Source organism: Impatiens glandulifera, chromosome 9, assembly GCF_907164915.1.
Source record: "Impatiens glandulifera chromosome 9, dImpGla2.1, whole genome shotgun sequence".
Taxonomy (NCBI): domain Eukaryota; kingdom Viridiplantae; phylum Streptophyta; class Magnoliopsida; order Ericales; family Balsaminaceae; genus Impatiens; species Impatiens glandulifera.
This window is the reverse complement of record NC_061870.1, coordinates 18,453,746-18,467,879: the sequence shown is the minus strand read 5'-3', so window position 1 is coordinate 18,467,879 and position 14,134 is coordinate 18,453,746. Positions and strand designations below refer to the sequence as shown.

Here is a 14,134-nt window from a genome sequence, read left to right as displayed (position 1 = left end):
CACACTTTTAAATTTATAATTATGTAATTATTTAAGATGTGGGTGTAAGTTTCAAGAATTTAACAAAGTGATCCATACAACAAAAGATGACTATAATCTTTGGGAAATAAGTACAACTTTCTTACTGGATTTCCCCAAAAATGATCAACTTTGAACAAATATTAATAAAATGTCTCAACAATGAACCCACCTAAGTTTCATGTATTCATCTACTCGTTGTTTTCCATCAATGTGTATAATCTAACTCAACACAAAGAATAAAAAAGAAAATGATGTTTCAAAATAATAATAAGAAAAAACTCTACATATACACACTCAATTAGCTTGTTTTCAGAACTGACTCCTACAACAAAGTGAATGGAATTCTTGTTAGGATATGTCTTCTTCAACGTAGAGAAGAAATGAAAAGCCATTATCTCTAACATGTATTTCTGTATGTAGTATTATTTTGGTAGAGCTCAATCTGGGAGCCATGGTTAAGAAGTCTTCCACTATCTGTATATTTAACAGTAAGTTCCTCTGTATCCACATCCGTTTGTTGCTGTTGATTCATCATGTTCAACATCTTCAGTTTACGAGTTATGGCAATCGAGTCCAAGTCCTTTAGCAACTCTTGAGGAATTATTCTATCCTCGAGCATGCTTACAACTGAAGACATGGTTGGTCTGGCAGTAGCCGTGACATTGGTGCAAATCAGAGCTATATTGGTCATCACCATCGCCTCGTCTGGCTTGAAATCTAGTCCTAACTTTCGATCTACCAGATTTGCAAGAGTTTCATTTTCTCTCAAAACATGTACCTAATTGAGAAAAAAACAGAATTATCCATCAAACTTATTTAGTAAAATAAGGGAAACGCATATTTGACTTACATAATCGAAGGTAGAAATATTCCTCCTCTGGTCTATAAGCTGTGTTACATATCCCCCTGAGCAACAATTCGAAACTTTAAACATCTACTTTGTCTGTTAAATAACCATGCATTGCATACTCAGCTTCCATGTATCCGCTGCATAAATAATCTAAAATTATTATTGTATGCCTTGAGATTCTTCATCTTAAATAAACTTTTGAGGATCTGTTACATATATTAGGGTTTGCATGAACAATTTGAAAAAGATTCGTCAACAATAAATGTGACTTCCATGTTAGTTAGTGTGGTGCCAAGTCATCCAACTAAAAATATATGAATGCATTTCCTATATACAAGGGCGGAACTAAGATTTGGAATCTACTCGGACTAAAAGTTTTTCATAAAATATACCCGAGTGATAATAAAATGAAGGAAAAAACAAAATCTACCTAGTTTACTGTGACGGTTGTCCTTTAGTGACAGGAAACGATCAATAACGACGACATGTCTCATCGTTATTTACCTCTTTATAATGTTAGCTATATACAAAATACTTTGGGTCAACCGGATTACAACTCAAGTAGCCTTATAGGTAGATCCTCCTTGTCTCTACCTGATTTCACTTATACAGGTTACAGAAAAAAAAACAAGAATTAATAGAAAATAAATTAAAACAAGATTTGTCCTAAACACATTTAAAGAAAATGATCTCTAGTAATTGACACAGCCATCACTCTTTACCTCAATACTCAGGTGAGCCAGTATTGACGTCCCTTTAAACCCGTGCGTAATTATTATTATTTTAAGATAAATATGTTACTAGATAATTATTAGAAACTAGATTAAGATTTATTATTATTATTTTGTGATACCAGAATGTTCAAAACAGCTAGTTTGCGCACACAGACTAATCCCTAGGGAAGATGCACTTAATCCAGATATTTTGGATGAAAATCGTACTAGAGTCCTCATGAAAGAGGTAAGTTCCTGAGGCCAAGCATCTTTCCATATAGTAATCTGGTCTGTAGATTTATTATTAGAAGTTCTTCAGTTTAGATTAGCCTACAACTATAAGGAATGTCTCCATATCTTTAGGAGGGTGACATGCACAACACTAACTTTTTTCCATGATGTTGATGTAGAAATGAGACAGGAGACATATAAGTAGACTCATAAACTAAAGTGTTTTCAAAAACCCTATTATATTTAGGTGTATAATAATTTTATTGATTAGAAAACTAACTAAGTCCCCGCAACAATACTGCTTAGGGGTGGGTATTCTCCTCTTCATTAAGTTTGGGTCAGACCAAAATCAAATATCTTGGGATTAAGATCCTTATCAAGCAACACATTTGTAGCCTTGATGTCTCTATGGACAATCTTTAGTCTTGATTATTCATGGAGAAAAGCCAGACCACGAGCTAAGCCAATAAAGATCTTATACCTTGTTGAACAAAAGATTAATATGGAGAAATTGTTATCATGACCTGTTTTAATTGTTTTATTTACTAGGGTAGCAAACTTTGTTCTCAAAAACTTGTAAACAGGACCAAAACCACCTTCTCCAATCTTGTTAGCAGTATCAAAACTGTTTGTAGCAGCTTCAATTTGCCTCAACAAGAACAAATAAAAATCCTTTAGATCTGTGCAAGGAAACTTAAGAAACATTTCTAAGAAACTAAGGATAAAATATCTGCAAATGCAAAAATGTAACATGTTATTAGCGCTTTTAATGTAAGCGGAAGGCTATGACTGTCATGCTAGTTCTCCTTGGTTCAAAAAATAAATGTAACCAGTTACACAAATATTAATGTACATACTTTTAAATAGAATGAGATTGAAAGTACGGTAGATATAGTTAAAAACGATCTAAAAATCTCCCCTGAAAAATGAAATCATTGAAAATAGGAAGAAAGTTTGAAAAATCTATGCCAACTCCAATTTGTGTGGTACTTCCAAACAAAGCATGGCATCAAGCATTGTCAGATAATCACTTTCAGCTTGATAAGCATTGTGTAAGCATTGTCAAATATTCACTGCCCAAAATTTAGGCTCAAAATTCTTTTGTAAATAATACAACCAGTGCCCCCTAAGTCGTCATACAATAGCAAGGACAAATACAAACCATTACCAAAAGGTGAAATTTGTTAGGCACAAATGGGAAGCCTGACTTACTAATCTTGCAGACTAATATAGAATGAACCTTCTTATGGTAAGTAATATCATAACACATTCGCCTCATAGATATTGTTTTGGGCATAACTTATATAGTTGAATATGGTAAATGTAATTTCATCAAAGTGAAACTTTACACTGTAAATCTCATTCATAAGACAGAATCCATAATATGTCAGTGATATGGAGTGATTCGTGCATTCATGCTCAACTCAGAACTATTTTCCAAGAGCTTAGATGTATTTTCAACTTAAAACAATATTGACATGTGGGTCATCATCCATGAAATTCCCGGTGCTACTAAACGCCCAGTTACTTCCTCTGTAGAAATCTGCTGGCCCGCCTCGATCTGTATCCCTTTCATACACAATTTATATACAAGGAGTTCAAAGCTGAAAGAGAACAGCAAAAGAACATTGCGGTTCATAAGATTGAAAAAACAAAATTTACCTCGAGCTTGCAAAACATACCGATTGGACACGGAAAGATTCTCAAGCATGAAGTAGTTTCACTAGAATGACAACAAAGTCAAATGATAACATCGATTAGTCAATTAAGGATTCAAAATTCCTTAATAGAACAATGTAATGATTGTCATATAGTTGAAGTATTGAATCTTACTGTGTTAAAAATGTTCCACCTCCTCCACCTATTAGTTTATTCATCTAATAGATTGTCATACAATATTCAACTTACAGTATTTCAAGGTTTTTCAAATTAGTAATGAGTGGAAATAGTGATTCAGTTCCATTTATATCACTTATTCTCCTGAAAATCATTGAACAAAAGCAAGTATAATAAGATTAGATATTGATGAGCTTCAAAGAGATTACATTAGGGATTGAACCCTCCAAACCACTAGCCTGAATTAATCTGCATTTGTAAAAGTTTTTGTTTCAAAAACATACCAGATTGAAAGAAATATGAATAGATAAAGTTGAGATTTTAGAATCTAACAATTTACTGAGATATCTCAAGCCAGTTCTGGATGAAATTAGGTATCTTCCTGTGAATAAATATCTAAATTGTCGATCAATCAACAAAACAACATCCTTGCACAATATTTTCTACAAGATTCTCATGCTTCTAGACGGAAAGAGTAATTTCAGATTAACCCATTTAACATAACTTGAACAAAGCTCACAACTTGGTAAGAATATTGACTGGATTATTTATTAGAAGACGATGATCTTGCAACAATTTTATTCTTACAAACTTTAACATTAAAAAATAGTAATTTTAGAGAAGAAGATATTTGTTTTAACAAAAAAAACTATAAAAATGTTCCACCTCCTTCCTCCACTTATAGTTTATTCTTCTTTATGTCTTCATTAATGCGCTTCTCAGGATCATTTTTGACCTCCTCCATATAGACTCTCAACCTTCACCTCCATATTAGCACATGATTCCTTATCAGAAGAAATGAGAGTCAAAATAAAGGAGGGTCAAAGATGATCCTGAGGAGTGCAGTAATGAAAAATCTTCTTCCTCTTGCTTTTTTCGGAGAGGATTTGCGCGAGTAATTTGAAGAGGTGCTGGTTAGGGTTATAATTTTACATTCGCCATTTGTCTTTTTATTCTCGCCATTTGTCTCTTCATTTTCTAGCTTTCATAATTATTATTACTTTAATAGAATTTATAGCACAAAATCAATCAATAAAAATACGTGAATATTAATAATTAATATTATTAACAAAAATTTAAAATAAAATATTATTTTTTAAAAATTTTGCTAGTACTTTACAGTTTTTTAAAATTAATTATTGTAACCCACATGAAGCTCCCTCCGTAGCTTAGCACACGTGTCATCCGACATGTGGCAATACGAGGAATCACAAGAAAGGGTTAAAAATTCGATTTCAAATAACTATTTCAAAAGAAAATAAATAATTGGTCAGAATAACATTATGCAAATGTGGTAATAAATATGTAACAATTATTCGGTGTGCCATGTGAATAATTGGACTATCCAAAGATAACCAATTGTTTGACAGGAATTATTATTAATATTTGATTACTACAAAAGAGTACCGTTTGCAAGTTATTATTTAATTTCCAAAGACTAAATATTAATGTTGCGTTTGATATCTTATGATGGGACGTACCATTATTTTGAATTTATGTGATTATTAAAATTTTGTGAGTATGGTTGTTCATTTGTTTTGTTATCTAATTAAGTTAACACTTCTGCTTATACGGATTTTTTCTTGTCAACATTTTAAGTTCATTTTATGTGATTAAATTTTATTTAAGGCGTGTCTAGAATTTGTTAAAAAAAATTAAGAATTATATCTAAAAGGGTTAAAATTGCTAAGGTTATTATTAGAATAAAGATTTCACAAGAAATACACCATATGTTTTATTTTATTTCAAAATTAAATGCATTAAAGTTAGAGTTACACTAATGTATTCTCATGCATCTAATTTGGATTTTCTTATTCACACTTAAGTTAATTGATGTGAATTGCAGTTGCCTAAAATGAGACTTAGTCTCTATATGAACTCACATCATATTGTGTGTAAAAAAATAAAAGATTGAAACAAAAATAACATAAATAATGTTAACTTAGCAAATAACTTAAAAGATAATAAAAAAATGAAGTTGTAAGAATTGCAGATGTTGTACCTAAAAGAAAATTACTAAAGAAAGTGGTAAATAAAAGAATACATATTATATATTTTTTTTTGTTCTAAGAGTAATTTAACTTTAGTATTCATACACATTTGATGGTAAACTTCATTATTACTATCTAAAGTAAATGTGTTGATGTACGGTTGAGTTAGTTGTCAAAAGTTAATTAATGGTGAAAAAAACATCGGTGTGGGCATTCACAATTCATATTAAGGATGAAGAAATAAAGAACTACTTTAGATACTCTTTATTTAAAAACAAACATTTATGAAATATCTTCATGTAATTGCTTCATTTGGAAGGAAGAATTAAGAATTACAACTTATATATGGAATAAAGATTCAACTAAAACAACTAGTGAATTCTTTTGGGGTTGTCCAATTAAGATCAGGTCTTATGGGTCTAAATAAAATAAACTAGACTAAAGAATTTCTAGATGTTAATTATTGGATATTCTGAAAGATCTAAAGACAAATTTAGTCTCATAAGTACTTCAAGATTAGCCTTGAAAATAAATAAATACAAAAGACTCCTTAAATAAGAGTCTAATGTATACTCAAGATTATATGAATCAAGAAATTAAGTATATTTATGATGTTGGACAAATATTTAAAGGATCCTGGTTTGGATCATTAAGAAAGCAACTAAACAAGTAATGTGACATTTTAATAACAAAACATTACATACTTATATAGTGAAATCGAATCGGATAGAGATCATTTGGTATTTTGATTCGAATTTTGTTGGATACCAAAACAGTTGGAAATTCGTGCCACATAGTTTTGGTTTAATTATTAGTTTAAAAAATTAATTATTGTAAGAGTGTTAAGAAGACACTGGAATTCTTTCGACATGATGGCAGAATTTATTAAGTGTTTTGTGGCATCCAATTAAAGAATTTGACTGCAAAATTTTATCATGGGGTTGCAAATTATGAATGATATAGAAAGATCACTAAAGATATTACGTGACAATAATTTGCAGTTCTTTTACTTTAAGAGTAATATGAGTTTGACTAAGTCGAACTATTTGGAAAATAAAGAATTCAGAATGTTTACTTATCTATTGAGCATATTTGGACAAACTCTAAAATTACGGATCAATTCTCTACATATTTTCTATCTGAGATCTTTCATGAATATATTGTTCATATGGATATTGCATATTTAGATGATATACAGATTTAGTGCGAGTTTGTATTATGATGCTTGTATAGATATAATTTGGAATTTATGTGCACATTAAAGAATCAGTTTCTAAAGAAATTAAAGATTTAGTTTTTAAAGAAATCAAGATTATAAAGTTATTCAGAATGATCTCTATAATAAATAATGGAGGACCAGTTGGTATTAGACATGTTAAAGATCACACTACATTTTAATCCACACTATACACCCATGTTTAATCTATGTCATTTGATTGTATTGACATATGTGACTATTGAGGGTTTAGTTACGAACTAATGTAACAAAAATCATTTTAATCCTATATTGATATAATTGATGGACGAGATTGATATAGATGTATTTGGAAAGGATAACAATATTCTGAGCTCTTAAGATTATAATATACAATTTAAGGAAATATTATATGACCCAAGTGGGAGATTGTTGGAATTATTTCCAATATTTGGGTACATATATTATTTAATAATTACTGTTATCATAATAAAGATTAAAGCCCACTTAAAGAAGTGATTTATTAAAGTATAAAGATTATGGGGCTTATTTAAACATTTATAATAAATGTGGAGATTATTTGTGTAGAAGTAGAAATACCATTTATTATTTCGTTGATGGGCCGAATAATAAATGGGTATATTAAGGCTAAGTCCCCAACCCATATAGAGCCTACCCGTTTTGTTTCTCTCATCAGACAAAAGGTTTCAGTTCATCTCTCAAGAACACTCAAGAAGGCTATCGATATAGGGTTGGAAGACTTAAACCCCACTCACATCAGACATTCCGATCCAGATCCAAATCCAGAACAAGAAGATCCACATTCCGATCCAGGTTCAGATTCAGAACAAGAAGATCCAAGATCAGGAGAAGATCAAGAAGAAGAGAATAACGAATAACGACTTAATGAACCGTTTTTCATTCCAGATTCAGGTACGTTTCCGCAACTTATGTTTATCTCAATTTATTGACATAGAGTATTAAAGATTATAGAATTAAAGAATAAAAATTTAGATTAAAGATTCTAACACGGATATGTCAGCATGATGAAGCAAAGATCGGAAATGTCGGCATGATGGGGCGAGGACCGGAAATTTCAGCATGATGGGGCGAAGATCAGAAATGTCGGCATGATGGTGGGAAGACCGGAAATGTCGGCATGATGGCGGGAAGACCAGAAATGTTGGCATGATGGGAAGATGTGGCAAAATGGTCTAAAGTTGTGGGCAACGTCGTGACCCACGTCCAGTAGCAATTTCTAGGCGGTTTTCCCACTCCATTAGTTGGTTATTTTCCTAGGCACTTGTTTATTTGGCTATATATATCCCATGAGATACACAAAACATTTTGTTAGATTTTTGGGTAGAAAAATATTCTCCACGAGTGAGAGTCTTTTGTGTGTAAGCATTGAGAGATTATAGCACTTTGTAATTTGTATTTGTGAGTGAATATAAATTTCAATGTTGGGTTCACCCGTAATTGTGTGTTTCTCTTATCTTCACACTTTATAGACGGTTGTGCAATTGGCAGATTGTTTTGTTGCGCGAAGCAAGCAACACTTGGGGTGAAAAAGTTGAATACTTTCCGCTGCGTGCGACTATGATGTGATTTTAATGTGCGTTTGTGGCGATAACAGTAATTTTGTTGGTGGGTTTAGGGTTTAGGGATGATACTCTTTAAATGTATAAATTTGATTCTCGGTATCATTTCGAGTGATAATGAGATCATTAACATATAATTAACAATCCAAATATTTTCTTAAAATCCTAATTTTATAAACAAAAGTAGGTTTCGAAGAATACCTTACGAATCCTCCTGGTATAAAACAGGAGTCAATTCGGCTGTATCAGGTTCTCGGAACTTGTTTTAAGCCAACACGACATTTTCAAGTTTTTAAGCCTTATGTCTTCTCATTTTTTCTCAAATCCTTTAAGTTGTTCCATCAATATTTATTGATCTATTTTTTCATTTAAAATGCTCTCTTGACATTAAATATGTATATATTCCAACCCTTTTGAGTTGTCATTACTATTGCAAGTCTTATTGTGTCCCATCGTACAACATGTGCAAACACTTTGGTATAGTATATCTCTTGTTTCTGATAATAACCCTTGACAACCAGTTTTGCCTTGTAATTTTATATATTACCAAACTCATTAAAGTTTAGTTTTAATTACTAATTTAACTCCAATTTGTTTTGCATACTTAGACATATCATTCTTCTCAATTGCTTAAATTCAATATTTCATTATTTCAAGTCATTATTTATTTTTAGCAGATTTTTAAAAATTGTTGGATCTAATGTGGCATATAAGGTCAAATTAATAACATCTTCATCATATAAACCCAAAACCAATAGCATAGTCTTCTAGCCATGCTGGAGCTCTCTCTGATTTCTTCCCTATACAGGTAACAAAAAGAGTTGGACTACTTGATGTTTCTTCTTCAACTAATATTCGTGTAATTAAACTAAATGATTCTTCCTCAACATTCTGATATTCTTCACTACCATATATTTCAATACTAAATTTATCATCATGATTTTCTTTCAAATTATAATATAGTTATACATTTTTTTTATGATTGCTCCAATCCCACCTTTCATTTTCTTTAAATAGGATCCTGCCTTTGATTCATTGATAACTCTAAGAAAACACATGTGGATCTCTTATCATCTATTTTGACTCTTTTTGATCTTGTACATAAATATAAGTTTTGCAACCAAAATTTCTAAAATAACTTACAGAAAGTTTGTTACCACCCAAAACTTATTTTTAACTTAGGAACATAATACACTTAAGAGATGATTTGATTGATTCTCCCAACTCCAAATTGAACACTTCATTTTCCTTTAACAACAAACCTTATGTCATTCCCTAGTTTTATTGAGGGTGTGAAACTCGAATCAAATTGTAAGAACCATTATGGATTTCTAAACATGTGAACATCCATAGTCAATGTATCACCCACTTTCAATCTTATTTTTCCGAGTCACAATAGTGGCCATAAAGAGAATGTCTTTTTCATCTAGTTCAGCATATTAAGCATTTTCTTTTCAATTTAAACATTTCGAAGCAAAATGTCCAAGTTTGTGACCATTAAAACACTAAATTACTTATTCTAAAGAGGAAAGTTTTGCTAAGCAAAAATCTAGAGAAAATTGGCTTTCATTAGGAGACAATAATACTTCTTTCTTCTATAAAAAATGTTCATCAAGAAATTTCAGAAATCAGGTCCTAAGGCTCACAAACTCAAATGAAGATGTTTTACAGGGACAAAAGGCAGTTCATAAGGAAGCAATAAGTTTCTACAAAGAGCTGATTGGAACAGAAACGAGCACAATAATAGAGGACAGTCGAAGATTGCTTCAACAGATTGTGCAAAAGAAAATCAGTGAAGAAAGTGGTAATCAATTGATTACAAGAGTCAATATGGAAGAAGTCAGAAAAGCTGTGTTTTCGATGAAAGGAGATAAAAGCCCAGGGCCAGATGGTTTCAACGCGAACTTCTTCAAAAAAAACTGAGAAATATTGGGTAAAGATATAAGCGAAGGGGTTTTGGAATTCTTCCAAAATAGGAAAATGTTGAAGCAATGGAACGTCATAGTGTTGAATTTGATTCCTAAGAATTCAATTCCGGAAAAAATTCAGGACTTTCATCCTATTTCATGCTGCAATGTTATTTACAAAATTATTTCAAAAATTATTTCGCAACGTTTGAAAACAGTTATTGATAAACTTGTAGGATTAGGGCAATCAACATTTATTCTTAAACGCTCTATTTCCCATAACATCATACTCATGCAGAGCTTATTGAATGGATATGGCAAAAAAACATATCACCACACGTGGCTTTCAAAATTGACATCAAAAAAGCTTTTGACTCGATTAGATGGGATCAATCCACGAATTCCTCCTTGCTGCAGGTTTTCCAATTATTTTCATTGATTGGATTATGCAATGTGTTTCCACTCCTCACTTTGTTATGAGCGTGAATGGTATTCATGGAGGCTTTTTCAAGGGTGAAAGGGGAGTAAGTCAAGGAGACCCTTTATCTCCTTACCTATTCGTCTTAATAATGAAAATTCTTGACTGTATTTTAAAAATGCTTTTGAGAAGTCATCATTTCAAATTTCACCCGTACTACAAAGAAGAAGCAATAACCCATATATGTTTTGCAGATGATCTATTTTTTGTGTCTTATGCGGATGTTGAATCTGTTAGTATAATCAAAGAAGCTCTAACAATCTTTTCGAGTATTATAGGTTTATACATCAATGAGGACAAAAGTCAGGCTTTCTATGCAGGGGTTAATGAAGAAAGGAAAGAAAACATTTTCAATATTATGGGAATCAAGGAAGGTGAATTACCAGTGAAATACCTTGGAGTACCCCTGTCATCAAAACAACTCTGATACAATCACTTTAGACAACTGGTAGAAAATGTTAGAAATTCTGTCTTGGGTTGGGCTACGAAAAAACTGTCTTATGTAGGTAGAATCGAGCTCGTTAAAAGAGTCATCTTTGAAATTATTGGTTACTGGGCACAACAAATAGTCATCCCAAAGAAAGTAATGGCTGAACTCTATAGAATAATGAGAGACTACATATGGAGAACACAAGACATAGGAGAAAAAAAAGTCAAATGGGAGGATGTTTGCACTCCCATAAAAGAAGGAGGACTAGGAATAAAAAGTTGTGTTGAATGGAACAAAGCCCTCACCATCAAGAGCTTATGGGAGTTGAAGTAAAAAGCGGACTCCCTATGGGTCAAATGAGTGCATACAAGATTTATGAAAGAAGAGAAGAGTATCTGGACACTAAGCATCAACGAAAGAATGACATGGTCATTGAAGAAAATCATAAAAACAAGAAAAAATGTCTTTCAAATGGTGAAAACCTCAATTGGAAATGGAAGTGGGGTACTATTCTGGCATGATCCTTGGCTGGATAATATTCCCATTATATTCAAAGAAGAAATGCAAGGAAACAGAGTTAGAAGAGAATATATCAAGTACTCATTTAGAGACGTCTATGAAGGTAGATTTGATTCACTTTTGAGGCTTATTACAGAAGGTGATAGAATCCTAAACCTAATAAGGTAGAAGCAACTCAATGAAAATAATGATGAAATATGCTGGAAAACAGAAAACAATGAGAAGTTTATTACAGGAAAGGCATGGAAATTGGTTAGAACAAGAGGACAGGAGGTAGATTGGCATAATGTGGTATGGTCTCCAAAGATTATTCTTTGTCACCAATTTATTCTCTGGCTGGTATACAGGAAAAAGGTTGACAACAAAAGACAGAATTCGAAAATATATAAACATTTTTGATATCAAATGTGTCCCATGTTCGGGAGTTTAGGAAAGCATAAACCATTTATTTGGGGAATGCTCTTTTATAATACAAATCTGTAGGATGTATGCTGCAAACATGAACATCATCAACTTTCCAAAAATATGGGAAGAAAACCAAGAGTGGATGAAGAATAAAGCAAAAGGAAGATCCTTTTATGTAAGTATGTTGAAATGCTACTTTGGAGCAGTAATCTACAATATCTGGAAAGAAAGAAATTCAAGAACTCACATTGGAAAAAGTAGAACCGCTGAAAATATTTGGAGAGATATAACTTCAGATAGAAATGCACTCATTCAATCCTGGAGAGCAATCGAAAGAAATGAAGAGAATAGAAAGTTCTGCCAGATATGGGATATATTTCGTTTGAGAATGTCACAAGTAGAATAAAAGTAAAAACGTTGTAAGCGCTAATTGATTATTGTTATTTTATGTATTTAATTATTGTTTCATTGTCAAATCTAGAAATTGTCTAGATCTGATCTTAAACTTTAGTATTTTTTTTCCCTCTTTTGAGTTTTTTTAATGAAATGGCACTAAGTCGTTTCCCCCCCCCCCCCCCCCCAAAAAAAAAAACTAAATTACATATCTAATTTTCCCATGCCTTTAATATTTCTCTTCCTTGCATGTATTTCTTCCCCTTCCTCTCGAAACCTTCACTAGTGACCTTAAAGACTTGACCTTCTTCCTTCTCTAATTTCTTGAACTTTTGCTCCGATACGACAAGAGAGCTCTGAAGTTCATCAATGATCATATTTTAGTATCTCTAGCCTCTTCAGTGACCACCACAACATGCGTTAATCTCTCTGAAGTTCATCAATGATCGTATTTTAGTATCTCTAGCCTCTTCAGTGACCACCACACCATGCGTTAATCTCTCTGAAGTTCATCAATGATCATATTTTAGTATCTCTAGCCTCTTCAGTGTCCACCACAACATGCGTTAATGTTTCTGTGAAGCGTCTGCATTATCTTTTCAATCACCGTGCAATCTCTCCTTACTTATTCATTACTTCACATTTTGTTAGCCATAATAGTAACCCGAGCAAAATACTCATTTATCAACTCCAATTTCTTCATTTCTAAAATCTCGAAATCCCTGCGCAAAGAATTCAAAATGGATTGCGAATTTGCTCTTCAATGAGTTTCAAACAATTTTTGAGGTACTTCTATCAAGAATCTGCTCAAACGTTGGTCTGTTGATCACTTGATACACATACACAATTCATTTATCGTTTGATACACAATTCATTTATTGTGTTTCACTCAAACTCATAGATTGATACTTGTTTTCTGAATTTCTCTATTCACACTTCTATTTTTGCTCAATACCAAGTATATAATCAAAATGATATAAAAATCTACACAACTTTTAAAAGAAATAACTAAAAACAAATAATTAGCAACTAACTGGCTAAACTTTATGAATAAAATAAAAAGACTAATTAAACTAAATTCATCCAACTTATTCAAATAACTAATAAATGTCACAGTCATGGGTTCTAATTGGCAGTCCATTAGGTATAGCCAGTAACAGGAAAGGAAGTTGAGTTTCCAAGCGAATCGGTACTCCTTGAGGTCATATGGGTGGAGTTCGAAGGGCCATGTATTGTGAACAACCTTGAAGGGGAAGTCACACAGGTGGGAGTACTCACCTTTCTAGAGGTGCCCAAAGAGATATCGCACTTGAAGTCGAAACAAGCTTGCCTTGTAGTCACATGGTAGGGCGGGGAATGAACAAATAAGTCTTCCTCGGTTGGGCAGACCCGCAGTGCTTCCAACCTTTTCTTTCCCGCCGCTCCTCCTAAAACATGAGAGTTTGTCGTCGCCTGCGCAGAAAAGGTCCACATCAGAGAGAGGGATCCCCAGTTGGACGCAGCATGCCGCAGAGATGTAGAGGACATTCAAAGCTGTATCAAGCCAACCAGTCCACAGTGTCCT

At 32.5% G+C, this 14,134-nt stretch overlaps 1 pseudogene; it reads right to left on the bottom strand.

Annotated features, from left to right (window-relative positions):
- Positions 1-241: 241 nt before the first annotated feature.
- LOC124915931 lies at positions 242-14,097 on the bottom strand (annotated as a pseudogene).
- Positions 14,098-14,134: the final 37 nt, after the last annotated feature.